We start from the raw sequence: 13420 nt of genomic DNA, 5'->3' as shown, positions 1-13420 counted from the left end.
CACATCCTAGCTGGTAAGATGCAAAACCCAAAGATGCACTCAAAGGTTTTCAAAGGCATATTCCAGAAAAAGGGGAGAACATATGCAAAGGAGAGTGCACCCGGGAGCTTCTGCTACAGATCGAAGAGACCATTCCAAAGCACAGCTTTCTTACAGTGATGCTTTGTATAGGTGTGAGGCTCAGATACCTGATGGTATAAACAGCAATCGGAGAAACATCAGAGCTTAGAAGCAAACAGTGCTTCTGAAGGATAGGAGGCAGTTTTGCTTTACTGCAAGGGGTTTTTGCCAGGCCCTGTATGGGAGCTGGCTCCAGGTTCCACATTCCAGCACACTAAACTGGCCTACCTTTCCCCTCTGCCAAGGGAGAAAAATGCACACGAAAGAAAACATTTGTTCCCACTTTCTAAGTATGATGGATCCTGGGGCCGTAGGACAGCTGCAGATGGGGCACATTATCCTCCACAAGGAAGGCCAAGCCACCTACAAACTGCTGCTGAAATTAAAAGGTACTTCTTGGTGTAAACAGTCGGATGAGCTGAACCAGCATGAAAATATGTATTTTTTATTTCTCGACTGTTATGCCAAGAGATTTCATCATGTAGAGAAGACATAAGTGATTGAATAAGAGTTACAATATCTCCTAAGCCGAGGCACATGTCAGCCTGACACACAGCCTGTAAGCAGCTCATTAGTTATGCAACATACAAGAGCAATGATGACGAACTAACACTGTCTATTATTTACTCTGAAAGCTAAGGAGAGACAAAAGCAATACGCTAGCTCAACCACCAAAACTCTGTCAGGAAATGAGAACCACATCTCAAACCATGACTCAGTGTGGTTTGAAATACTCAGCAGGCAAGTAGGATATGCAAGAGGCCACTCAAACCACAATCAGCAGTGCTGATCACGTTCACGTACAGTGCAGGCCTTCTGGCTTATCAAGGTTCCCACGACCTGTTAGTGCCGCAAAAATCAGATTCTTGCTTCCAGAAATACAACTTTCCTTACAGGCAGCTGCTGTGCCAGCTCTTAGTTTTTTACGAATCATTTTGAAATATTGGTGTGTTTTCCAGTCAGAATTTATACCAAGCACTGTGCTATTTCAACATTATGCAGAGGAGTCCCCTTACAAAAAGAGAATCAGATTTGCCTCCACTTAGAAACTTTAACAAGTCAGAGAAATCTGAATTCGTACTTCTAGGAGAACTTCCTACCAATTTTATCCCTCCTTCCTCTTCAAAAAAGGCTTAGGAAGGAAAGCATTACCAGAATATTTCAAATGCTAAAATTTCTAGGTTTTTGCCATTCAATGCAGCAATGTTGCCATCAACCTTTTCAGAAGAATTTCAGGATTTATTCTTCACTAGCTTAGAAAACAGCCATTTCACTGAATCATTAAAATAACTAAGGTTCAACTGCAACATCTCTGCTCAAAGCAAAGTCAATTACAGCAGGATGCTTGGGACATCATCCAGTCGGGTTTTGAGCATCCCTGAAGATGGAGACTCCAAAACCTCGCCGGGTAACAGGCTCAAGTGTCTGACCACCTTCAGCACAAAGAAATTTAAAACCAGTAATTAGCATTCAGACCTACCTATACTCACTTGCCTCAACATACAGTTACAGCATCTAAGTGCTGCTCAGAGCGCTCCATCAAATGGAAGCTCATTGAGACGTTGCCCACAAACCTTGCACCCGGAGCACAATCCCAGTAGAACATTCTGGAACTGTGATTTAGAAGGCTGGCACTGCGCAGAGTGAACTGCTCTCCCCTTGTAAAATACACCCATCCGAGCATGTGTGTCCACTGGTCAAAGACACAACTTTGCCACAGTATAATTACTAAATGAAGCTTTTTTTGCTTTCAGCAAAAGTTACTTCTACCAACTTAGACAAATGTAGATTTCACCATACAGAGACAAAAACATACAGACAAAAGCAGATGGCACGACTGGGTACACATAATGTTTCTCTTTAGTTTTCAGAGACTAAGACTACTTACGTGCAGTCAGGTCCTAAACAAAACAGATGAGAAAATTGTCCATGCTCCCCTTCATTTTTACCCCCAAGCCCAAGAACGACTGCAAGCACATCGTTTCAAACAGAGCCCAGAACTGGCTATAGAAGTCTTGCTTAGCAACAGCGGAGCTAGTTCAGGCTTCAAGCTTACAGACCTCAGGCATAACCTGTAAACATAAGCTGTGTAACATGAGAAACGCACATTCAGTATTTTTTTTTTAAAGGAAACTGTGAAATTTGAAGAGTAGAAAGATAATGCGTCCGTAACAGGCAGCACCAGTTCACATCTGACTGCATGTCTTTTCATGCAAGCTGAACAACAAAGATGCTTTAAACAAATCTGGATGTCTCAAAGAGGAAAAAACATATAAAACGAACCTTTCTCCGTCATTAATACAAAATATCAAGCCAAAATTTTGGGCCTTGCATCTTCCTGAATTCCTCTTAAAAGTAAGATGACTTAACGAAAAGCTGCTAAGCCCCCACACCGTTCTTTTGCATGCTATTCTACCACAGTTTGATTTTGTTCTGAGCCAGTACAGCAACATCAGTAATCTGCATGTACAGCAACAGTGTGAATGTTAAGATTTCCAGTTTAGAACCACAGTATTATCTAAGCTGGAAAACCTTTCAAGACTGCCAAGCCCAGTCATCAACCTGGCCTACTGAGTCCTGCAGCTAGATCACACCACTCAGTGCAACTCTGAACCACACACTAAATGACACTCGCTTCCTGCCCGTTTCCCATAATTTTTTTAAGTGGATGGTGTTTCTTGCTGGATAGCAGCATGACACTGCTCCAGACAGCATCGGTGAGAGCCCCGGGCCAGGCACGGCCTGCAGGGGCAATGCTAGCAATGGACAGGCCTGTGAAAGGCAAAGCATTCTAAACATACAAACCCAGCAATCTGTGTGCATGCTTGTATTTTATTTCCCATCATTATTTCGAAGAAGAATAAAAATACTTGATTAATTGAAAGGAGACTCGGTAAATCACTTCCCCTGCCCTCAGGATCCAACACCCAAAGCAAGCCTCGATGGAAGATGAGCTCATGATTGCCCAGAGGACCAACCCCCACGCATTCAACAGCATTTACTGCAGGGAAGCTGGCCTACATGCAAAAGTATCCAGCGAAGAGTACATACAAATCTTCCAATTCTTTAAAAAAAAAAAAAAAAAAAAAAAAAGCCCCCAAACCCACCAACTCACCAAGAATGCTGCAGACTCCAGCATCTATTCAGGTATCTTATCTTACAGCCCACAAAAAAGCCCTACAAATTCAAAATTTCCTCTGCTAAAAATAAAAATTTGTAGTACTGAGCTTGTTCAGAAACCCAAAAACAGATGCCCTGATTTTTGTGGCCATTCGTACGTTAAACCTGAAAGCACTTTACTGTTCTGGTCGAGAGAAAAAAACATCCAAAAGGTGCTCTCACATTGTTACACACATTTTAGCTGGCCGTTGGAAAAGAGCATGCATTAACAGCAGCGATGGGCACAATTCCTATCAAGCAACGAGAACTTCTCAGGCTTGTAAAGCGTAATTTTGCTACAGATGCCTGATGGAATATAGAACCTCTGCATCCAAATCGTGGAAAAGATGGAGAGGGATCAGCGTAGTGACATTAGGCATTTTGCTACCTACTGCCCTATTGATTCTGAGAAACAATACGCCGCAGCTGCATTAAAATCCACAGAAACACAATTCCAAGCGAGACACTGGCATGCTATTTTCACCTTCCTACAATACCTAGGTACCTTATGTAATCTGCTGCAGTCGGAAATAAAAAGGCTCCCTTGTATATGTCACACTCTGATGCGATGCAGGCACCCTGTCTATCATCAGCCACCATAAAACTTACCCGAATCCCACTTTCAGGGCTTTCAAGACTGTCTACTTTACTCTGCTGAGCATAGAGGGGAGGACCCTCATTTCACACCAGAACAGAACGTTTTTACCATTCTGCCTCCATATTTATTTTGATTGCAGATTACCAAACCAGCTAACACAGCCAAGACTGGCCAGGTTTTGTTTTTGAAAATCATACAGCATAAGATTCTAGAGTTGCTGATTTCCTGTTGAAGGAAGTAACAGTTCTGGCAAAAGAATCCCCAAGGCAAAACGTTCAGTGTTCCAATGTGCAAGCTCTAACAGCCTTTGTTCTTCCCTTTGCTACATTCATTACTGCTTTCTTGCCTCTCTCCCTCAGACTCCTCCAGCTTTCTCTACAAGATGCAAATGCCAGCTCACATCTAAGAACACATGTATTTTTCAGATGAGAAAGAAAAAGAATCCCACCCATTACCCACCACTTTGAGTTAAAAGTGGCCATCGTTCAGGAGCCGAATCACTGCTCATCTGCTTTCCTATTCTTATTTCATTACTGCACAAAATTATAATTCATGCAAATAATAGTCCACTTGAGCTCCATCAGACCTCTGAAATGCATCTCCCCTCTTGGCTGCCGCACAATTCTCCCTGGGTTACAGCAGCCTAAGCAACACCATCCTTATTCTGCACGTTTTCCTACGCAGGACATATTAAGCACAGGTTTAAGACGGAAGACCTGAATTCAGAAACAAACATCGGGTTACTCACATACGGCCAAACAAGCAACCTTTGCACAACCAGACAGCAAATTCTGGACGGTCACTGCTGTAACACAGCTCCAACAGTTCGCTGCCATGTGGTCCGCAATTTACGACTGCCACTCAGAGGCCTATCCTTTATCACAGCATTGTGAAAAAGCGTGCATCCGGGTGTGAGGTATCGAAACGGCCGTATTCAGAGCAGGTATCAGCACGCCTTTACAAACAATAGCCTTAATCCTATTAAACCTGGAGGTTAACAGCATTTCTTCACCAACACGCTCAGACGCTGCTGTCGCTCTCGCTAACGTGCCAAGTGTGCCACCAGGCACCGGGTTTGCCTTTCACACACGCACACACACACACACACACACACACACACCACTGTCACACACACCCGTCTCACCTTTGTGAACCTTGACCTCTGGAAGGCTTTTCTGCCAGCGCTCTGTTACTGCCACAGATGGATCACCTCTGCAAATACGAAAGGGTTAAAGGCAGCCCCAATCAATAGGCCTACAAGGAGGAAAAAAAGAAAGGAGAAATGAGTACGCCTTACAGCATCTTTGCAATGCCTTACACACAATTCCACAACAACATCGCTTCCTTTTGGCCTTTCAGACCCCCTTCCCGACATCCCCTCAAGAAGAAAACCACAAGACAGTGCCCTGCAAATAACACGGCATGCAAAGCAGCATTCTTCAGTTGCAAGCACGGCTACAATTACAAATCATTCAATCCGTTTTATTCGGTTCAGTTTTAAAATAGACTGCACAACCAGTGTCCCACCCTTGCAAAGCAAAAATATTTTAATAAGGGTTGTAAATCTCAAGCTCTTGCCCCTTCCTTAAGCATAAAAAAAGGCAGAAAAAGCCCAAGCCACCTCAGCTACTTCAAATATGTACATTTACATACAGAACCCTTTAGGACTACATAGCCACATACCAGTGCTGTGTGTCTAAGTGTGCATTCACATACTGTTTAGGGACGGTATCTTTCTGCAAGCTCCTCTGCTTTTGGCTGCCATGGAGGGAGGAAGCTATCCCACTGTAGCAGCTCACTGACTGCATTGTGTTCGGGAGCCGATCTGCCTCAAACCAGTTCCAGCCGGTTCTGGTCACCCTACATAAAAGCTACGGCAACCCTGGCGGAGCTGCCAACGCGTCCCCGTCAGGAGCGGGGCTCCGCTCGCCTCTGCGGGGCCGACGAGCCCCGACCCCGTCCGGCCGCCCCCGCTCCCATCCTCCTCCTCCTCCTCCCCCCCACTTACCTCCCACCACCTGGCCGAAAGCCGTCTGCGTGCCCGGCCGCGGCTAACAAAGGCAGGGCGATAGGCAGGCTCGCGGGACGTCTGTGGCAAGCTCGGCCGCAGCGCGGGCACACGGCCGTGCCCGGGATAGCCGCGTCCCCCCCTGCCCTCACGCCTACGACCGAGCGGCGGCCGCCCTCCCCTCTGCCTCCACATCTGGGGCCACTCGGCAGCATCTTCCCTTCTCCGCCCGGCGCCGGCGGCAGGGATCACCCACGCACGCACCTCCCTCCCCTCGAGAGCTCCATTTCCGCAGCGGACAGATGCCCGCGGTGCGGCTCCCCGGTCCCTCCGAACAGCAGGGCTGCCGTGACGGCCTTTTTTTTTCTTTTTTTTTTTTTTCCCCTTTGCCGCTCGGCTTTCCTCGAGGCGCCCAGCGGCCCCACGAACGCGGGAGGCCGCGGCCCACCCCGACAAGATGGCGGCCGCCCCGGCGCTGCGTGCGGCCCTCGGGGCCGCGGCCGGTAACGGAGCCGCGCCGTCCCATGCGGCAGCTCCGGCTCCGCTCTCCGCCGCGGCTACTCACCCCGGGCTCCGCGCAACTACCGCCATCGCTACGTGCCCGGCCCGGTCTCCGCGCGAGCCTCGCTCCGTCCTCCGGCCGGCCGCCAGCCCGGCGACGCCGCCGAGCCGCACCTGTAACTAAGAGCCAAGGCCGGGCGCGACCCGCGCCGCCTTCCCCTCCGGGAGCGCCGAGAGCCGGCGCCTTCCCCGCATCCCTCATCCCCACCCCGCGCTGGGGAACGCTGCCACGTTCTTCCGCCGCCTCGGCCCCGGGCACGCGGACCGCACGAGGACCCCTCCCCGCGCACCTTCCCCCCCCCCCCGCCGCCCGAGCCGGGCCCCGCTCGCCCCTCTGCCCTCCGGAGCGTCGGGCGGGGTCGCGGCCCCGCGGCGGCGGTGCGGATCGGGGGCGGGGGGAGGTGGGATGCGGGCGGCCGACGGAGCCGCGCGGTGCGGAGCGGGCTGCGCTCCGCCGGGCCGGGAGGAGGAGGCGACCCCGACCGCATGCAACCTCCGCCCCCCCGCGCACACACCTGCTGCGGCCCGGGCCCGGCAGGGCTCAGGGGGGCACGGCCGCGGTCAGCGCCGCTCGCCCGCCGCCGGGCCCGGCCGGGAGACGGCGGAGCATAATGGCAGCGGCTCTGCGAGAGGCGGAGGGGGGGGCAGCGGCTCGCACGGGTTGGGGGAGAAGCTGTGCGCGATTCCCTGCGGAGCGGCTCCGGGAGCCGGCCGGGGGCGGGGAGGGCCGCGCGGCCCCAGCGCTCCGCGGGCGGCGGGGATCGGGGAGCGCCGGGAGGGTCGCGGCCTCGACGACGGAGCCGGCGGCCTTACCCGGCCCGACCGCCTTCCCCGGCCCGGCCGCACGCCGCGTTCCGCCTCGCAGCGCTCAGAGCCGCGGGCGGCGCTGCCAGCACCGCGCGGTTACCGTCCCCGGAGCCGGGCCGCTACGCTGCACCGCAAGGCGGGCGGGGAGCGGCGGCTGCTCGCTGCGTGACCCCGGCCTGCGGGCATCCCGTCATTTTAAACGGGTTTTGTCATTTGGATTCTGCAGCGTGAAGCTCCGCGCTCAGCAGAACGCCGCTTTTATGCAGTGGTTACGCGGCAGCCGTACCGAGTTCGTGATGCGGGCTTCGACAGCCACCTGCACTCGATTGCAGCCTCTGCGGTAGTGGATGCGCAGCGCGGGGTGACCTCATTGCAGCCTTTCAGTACCTAAAGGGAGCCTGTAGACAGGAGGGGAGTCAGCTCTTGGAAAGGGGAAATAACTGCAGGACAAGGGGAAATGGTTTGAAGTCGAGGGAGGGAAGATTGAGGTTGGATGTCAGGGGGAAGTTCTTTACAGAGAGAGTGGTGAGGTGCTGGAACAGCTGCCCAGAGAGGCTGTGGATGCCCCGTCCATCCCTGGAGGTGTTCAAGGCCAGGTTGGATGGGGCCGTGGGCAGCCTGGGCTGGTATTGAATGTGGAGGTTGGTGGCCCTGGATGTGGCAGGGGGTTGGAGATTCGTGATCCTTGAGGTCCTTTTCAACCCTGGCCATTCTGTGATTATATGATTCTGCATTCCATTATAGGCAAATGGATCTGTATTTTGTGCTGACATCCAGGAAGGGCCTCTGACCCGCACCACCCAGGGTTCATCCTGCAGCTCCCCCCTGAAACACACGATTTTTCCCTCATTAACTAGGAAATTGGGTGGGAAGCTGCAGTTTGTTTCCCTGCGCCGGGTGAGTCAGGTTTGCTGGCATAGCAGTGTGTGTAGCTGCTGCTGCTGCTGCTGCTGCTGCTTTTGCATCACAGCTTACACGTGGCATAGAGGTCCCTGTGCCTTTCGGACAGGCTTGTTTCTTCCTGACCACATGTTTCTGGCATCCCCATGGGAAAAAAACAGCTGGTCACCGCAAGCATTTAACTCTCAAATAGTAATGTTAAGAGCATTGGAAGTACTGCTTATGAGTGGAGCTCGGCAGACCGCTCTTCTGCAGCAGCTTTTTCCTTCAGACACACAAAACAACAGAGCGCTGTATTGCAGCTGTTCCCACAGCGCCGCTGCTGCTCGATGAGGCCTCAGATGATCTCAGCACATTCCGTCCCCGGGTCCCTTTGGGGCAGCTGCTGTGTGTGGGGTCACTGCAGTGAGCCCTCCGTCCTACCCCGTGGGTCAGCCATGGGTCTGTGCAGAATGGCCCCAAGCAGGCTTGGTTCCTACAGCTGCCAAACTTCTGCCTCAAAGATCCCACCTACACGTTTCCTTCCCCTCACCCCATCCCCACAGCTGTGGCTGCAGGCAGTGGGAACAGCCGGCACAGAGCAGCACCGCTGTTCTGTTCTGCCCTGGTCGGTGTGCAGCGGAGCGCAGACCTCATTTGCCATCCCCAAAAATGGTGCTATACCATCCTTAGAACCTGTGGTGGAAGGAATTACCACTTCCTGACATTATTCTACTTTTGATGCTGCAGCGAATGCCGATTGCTTTTTAATTATTTAATTCTGTAGGGTTGTTAGGGCTCTGGAAATCCACCACAGCAAAACCTGCTGCGTTATTTCTGCGTTCTGTATTGGAATCAGTTATATCAAATATAACAGCTTCAAACAAAGCTTTTACTCGTCACAGATCTGCTGGGTCAAAAGATGATTTTACACAATCAGACATCAATTTACGTTTCATTTTTTATGTTGGAATAAACGATGCCTTTTTCTTGCACTCTCCCAGTTTTGTTTATTGTTTTATTCAATAACACCTCCCTCCTGACTGTGAAATATCCTACTTTATCCAAGAAGGGTAGCATATAAATTCCATATTTTCAATCCTACATTTATTTTTGTTGTAATAGTTCCGTAGCTTCTGGCAGAAACTGAAAACTATCCATCGCTTCAGTTGCTTTCGTAGTTTTTTTCATCTTAAAATTTCCTGTATTATGCTCCTGACAAGAGCGCAGCAGAAGCCTGCATTCTCCTTCTGTATAATACATTTGTTTTTCCTTCTTTCAGTGTTAGGAATGCAATGGTACATTTTTTCTTTAAGCATTATATTGAAACATTACGTATTAAAAAAACAAACACTGCATCTGAACTTTGCTTTTTCAGATGCTTATATTGCTATTTACATTTTTTTTTTTTCCCAAAATGGTTCAATTTCCTTTATTGTTTATTAATGTATGTCTCATTTCTTGGACTGAAAACTCAAGGGTTGCTTTTAGAAAAATGAGATTTATTAAAAGAAAGTCATCTCATAGGAGATAAGAAGAAGAACTTTGGAAGGGAGAAAACTATAGCCACACTGGAATACATCTGAACTAACGTTGAAATGAAGTAAAAATTATTGGCACAGCTTATGGAGAGCCTGGATGGGGCTGAGCTGGGAGGGGCTCAGGCTGTCCTGGGAGCTGCTCTGCTCTGCCCTTGTCCCACCACCCCGCGGCTCCTGGTGCAGCCAGGGGAAGGGATGCGGCTTTGCTGCTCTGGTTTGTGCTCTCCGTGCTCTGTCCACCTCCGGGCTATTCTTTCATTCCACACAAAGGCATTTCAGATGAAGGAAACGGCGCTTAGCACCCACATCAGCCCCGTGGAATGCTGGCCTTGAAATAGCGAAGGGAGTGGGGCAGCCCTGGGCCCGGGTTTTCCCTTCTACCACCTCCCAAACCCAAAGCTCCACCTGCGTCACCAGCTAATTGCATAACAGGACCGCATGTAAATGTCAAAATGCAAGGCTAATGGATTTTCTGTGAGCACCTGTTAGTACGGTCCTTTCTGCTTGCTACACCTTCCAGCGCTGGGACAGAAACCCCTCCGTCAGCGTTCTCCTCAGGCATCGACCACCTGCCTGATTAACATCCGTATAACGAAAGCTCATCAGCAGAGGACATTGAAAAATGTCTGTTTTGTTCCCTCAACGCACCATATGTACGGGGGCTTTACTTCCCTTCTCCTGATATTTATTCAAGTACGAGAGGATTATTTCTGAATTATTCATTGTACAATATCTGATCAGGCTGTGGCTGTGCAGGCTCCCACTCTTAATGAATGAGCCATTAGCCCTTTGCAGATGGTTTTATCAGCAGCTATTTGAGCACTGTGTGCTCACCTGCACGCACCCGGAGGATGCAGCTCACTGCAACCGCAGCTGAGCGCCTGTGCTGCTCCATGCCCTCCTCAGGCAGTGCTTTTACTCTGCCCTTTCTGATGCTGGATGCACCTTCTCTCAACGCTGAAATTCTCCATGCCGGTCAAGAAGGAGAGAGAGCGTTTTTGCAATGCTGAAGTTTTGTTTTAAACAAAACACAGGTGTGTCACAGCAGGGCAGCCTGCAGCCATGGCCTGGAGGTGGGTTAAGGAAACGCTGCGGGCTTGCAGAGTGACACTGTAGGATGGCATTAACAGCTCAGTGGGTTTCTTGCGCTGCCAGCAGTGAGAACAGGGCATGCCGAGCTGCACAGCTCCTTGGCTCCGGCAGTGCCCACTGTGCTGGCCATGGCCGCCTTGGCATTGCTGTATGCATACGACTGGAGGGAAGAGGAGAGGTGGTTCCGTGCCAGGTGAGCATCCTGCACCCCACAGTGCCCAACCCCAAGCAGTGTGCAACACGTCTGTGGTGGGGGAACGTATCTGCCTCCATAACATCCCCGAGCTTTGACACACCCAGGGCGCCCACGCTGCTCGCTTTATCGTCCTGCTGTGCCCCAGATCAGCTTCCCTGCTTTATGTGGAGGGCAGGTGGTGGGGGCTCTGCTGCGTTTGGCACAAAGGAACAGACAGGCACAGTTATCTCTTTGCAGGGGCCCCAGGTGACGGCGCGGCCCCGTGGGACGTTGTGGGGCCATCAGTGCAGCAGGACAGCCGATACGGCTGCTGGGACATCCGTCGCTGTCACCGGGGACAATGCTCAGTCCGACCACACCTGCCACAGCCCTGACAGCATTGTGCTTAATGTCAGCCTGTGCAGGGAGATTAGGAGCGGGCTGTGGGCCTGCATGCATTGTCCACTGGGCTCATCCACCGCTGCAGGTCCACAGGAGCTTTGTCCTCTCTGCTTTCAGAAGAGCCCATGCTGCTGCGGTTCCCCAGCACTGCCTCCTTGCCCTCATGGGGTATCCACATGGGACCTGGCCCCTAAAAACACCTCAAAGATCGGGTAGCTTATACATAAAGTGATCGTTATGGCTTCCCTCATGACAAGAAATGCCATTTGCTCCTTCTGAGCTGCTGTGCTATGTTCTTGAACAGTCTTACCCACAGCGTTTGTACATCCATAGAAGATACAGCAGCCAGTGTCACGGGCAGCGAACTGCACTGCTGAGCTGGAGAGGGGAGCTCCATGCACAGGCAGCCAGGTTCATGAGGTGCAGGCAACCTGACTCAGGAAATGGGGGACGGCAGCGGGATCTGGAGGGCAGAGCCCAAGGATGGCATGGGCACATTAAGAGCAAAGCAAAGGAGGCTGGAGCTGTACGACCCTTCTTTCTTGGCCTGCTGAGAACCACGTGCATCCACACGCACCATGGGATGTGGAGAAGCGGCAGGAGCTGGTTGCAGAAAGTTTCATTTATTTGAGGCAGGATTCAAACTTGTTTTTCTATTTGTATCACTCCTCTCCCTCAAAGGTGCCAAGACAAGCTGAGCTGTCTCAGCAGCAGGCAGGTGGATCCCAAGACAAGGAAAGGATAGTCTCAGCAGCAGGCAGGTGGTTCCCAAGACAAGGAAAGGATAGCCCCATCAGCAGGAGACAAGGCAAAAGGATCAGAATGTGAATGGAGGCAGAGCGAGAGCCGCCCAGGTGCCCATCCTTGAGCTGAGCCACACACCCGTGTTCTGGGGACACAAGGAAGCAGAGCACCTGTGCCACGTGCTGGGCCATGTCATGTCCTCAGCACTGGGGAGAGGTAAGATATGAAAACGTTTTCTTACAGGGCCACCATCTGCTAACTTGAGAAGTTGCTGCTACTGGTGACACAGTCGCATTTGTATTTGCAAAAGACTACTAATATGATTCTTGAGATAGCTATTATGCATTAACTTCACTGTAACAACTGACTAGCACTGAGTCACTGCGGTAAGAAAATACTGCAGTAAGAAAAGCTCATGAGTCTAAAAGAAAAATTACCTGGAACAGAATTAATCGAGAAAGGGCAATTACTTCTCGTGGCAATCTCTAGGAAGACAATCTGATTTTTTCTCCTTTGCTGCAGTATTCTGTTAAGGAAGGAAAACATTTGTTTCTTGACAGTGCTTTGCCGTTTTGGAAACAATCTTCACAAAACAATTTAATAAAGGTGTTTGTTTATATGTGCTTGTGAAGAGAAGAAGGAGGAGGGCTGCCTGCTGCTGCAGTGAGGTGCAGGACAGCTGTTTGTGACGGCTGACGGCAGAGGCCACACAGCATCAATGCACCCCAGAGCATCACAGCACGTTTCCTCTCGTTGGCTCGGGAGGGAAGGGGCTGCTGTGAGTTGTAAATGTGATGTTAGTGTCCTACTGTGATGTATCCCTTCAGAGAACGAACGGGAGAGTACAGTTTGCATGTTAGTGCTGCACGTCTTCTCGCTGGCAATTGCCCCTGAGAGATCCAAGTTTAATTTTATTGGATGCTCACAGTAAGAGGCTGGTACCCTCAACATCATTCAGCAATTTTGGTTCCTGCTGAGCAGTACAGGACAAAACCAACAGCTCAGTTTTAAATATTCAATAGGCTGCAGAAAGGATTTCTTTTCAATTTACCAGCTTACCACCAATCTCCAGTGGTTTGGGTATTGCCCTGTCAAGGCAAGCAGTGCCTCAGGGAGCAGTAAGCAGCAAGCAGCTCTGTAATTCAGCCTTTGCGGTCTTCCTGCAGGCTCCCATGCCTGAGCCCTTCAGCACAGCACTCTGGCAGCTTTTCCTCTCCTTCAGCTGTTTGACAGAGCAAACTCTCTGAGAATTGCAGCACTGCTCTCCTCAGCCCGCTCCTGTACAGCAGCAATCTCTCCAGGAGAGGCAGCACAGCACCATCTGTGCAAGGTTG

At 50.9% G+C, this 13420-nt stretch overlaps 1 protein-coding gene across 12 annotated transcripts in view; it reads right to left on the bottom strand.

The window, feature by feature from the left end:
* The window catches only part of ZNF532 (zinc finger protein 532), a 42505-nt gene extending 34947 nt beyond the window's left edge, over window positions 1-7558 (bottom strand). For 2 of the 12 annotated variants that reach the window (XM_085212897.1, XM_085212898.1), the window contains exons 1-3: window positions 5886-6027; window positions 5561-5768; window positions 5022-5131 (exon numbers count right to left, since the gene is read on the bottom strand). The gene's annotated coding sequence lies outside the window, so the exon portion shown is untranslated. The other 10 variants (XM_085212889.1, XM_085212894.1, XM_085212893.1 and 7 more) reach the window with 10 other exon arrangements.
* Window positions 7559-13420: the final 5862 nt, after the last annotated feature.

This window comes from Meleagris gallopavo, chromosome Z (assembly GCF_905368555.1).
Source record: "Meleagris gallopavo chromosome Z, MGAL_WU_HG_1.1, whole genome shotgun sequence".
NCBI classification, from domain to species: Eukaryota; Metazoa; Chordata; class Aves; order Galliformes; family Phasianidae; genus Meleagris; species Meleagris gallopavo.
This window is presented reverse-complemented; position numbering and strand designations above follow the sequence as displayed.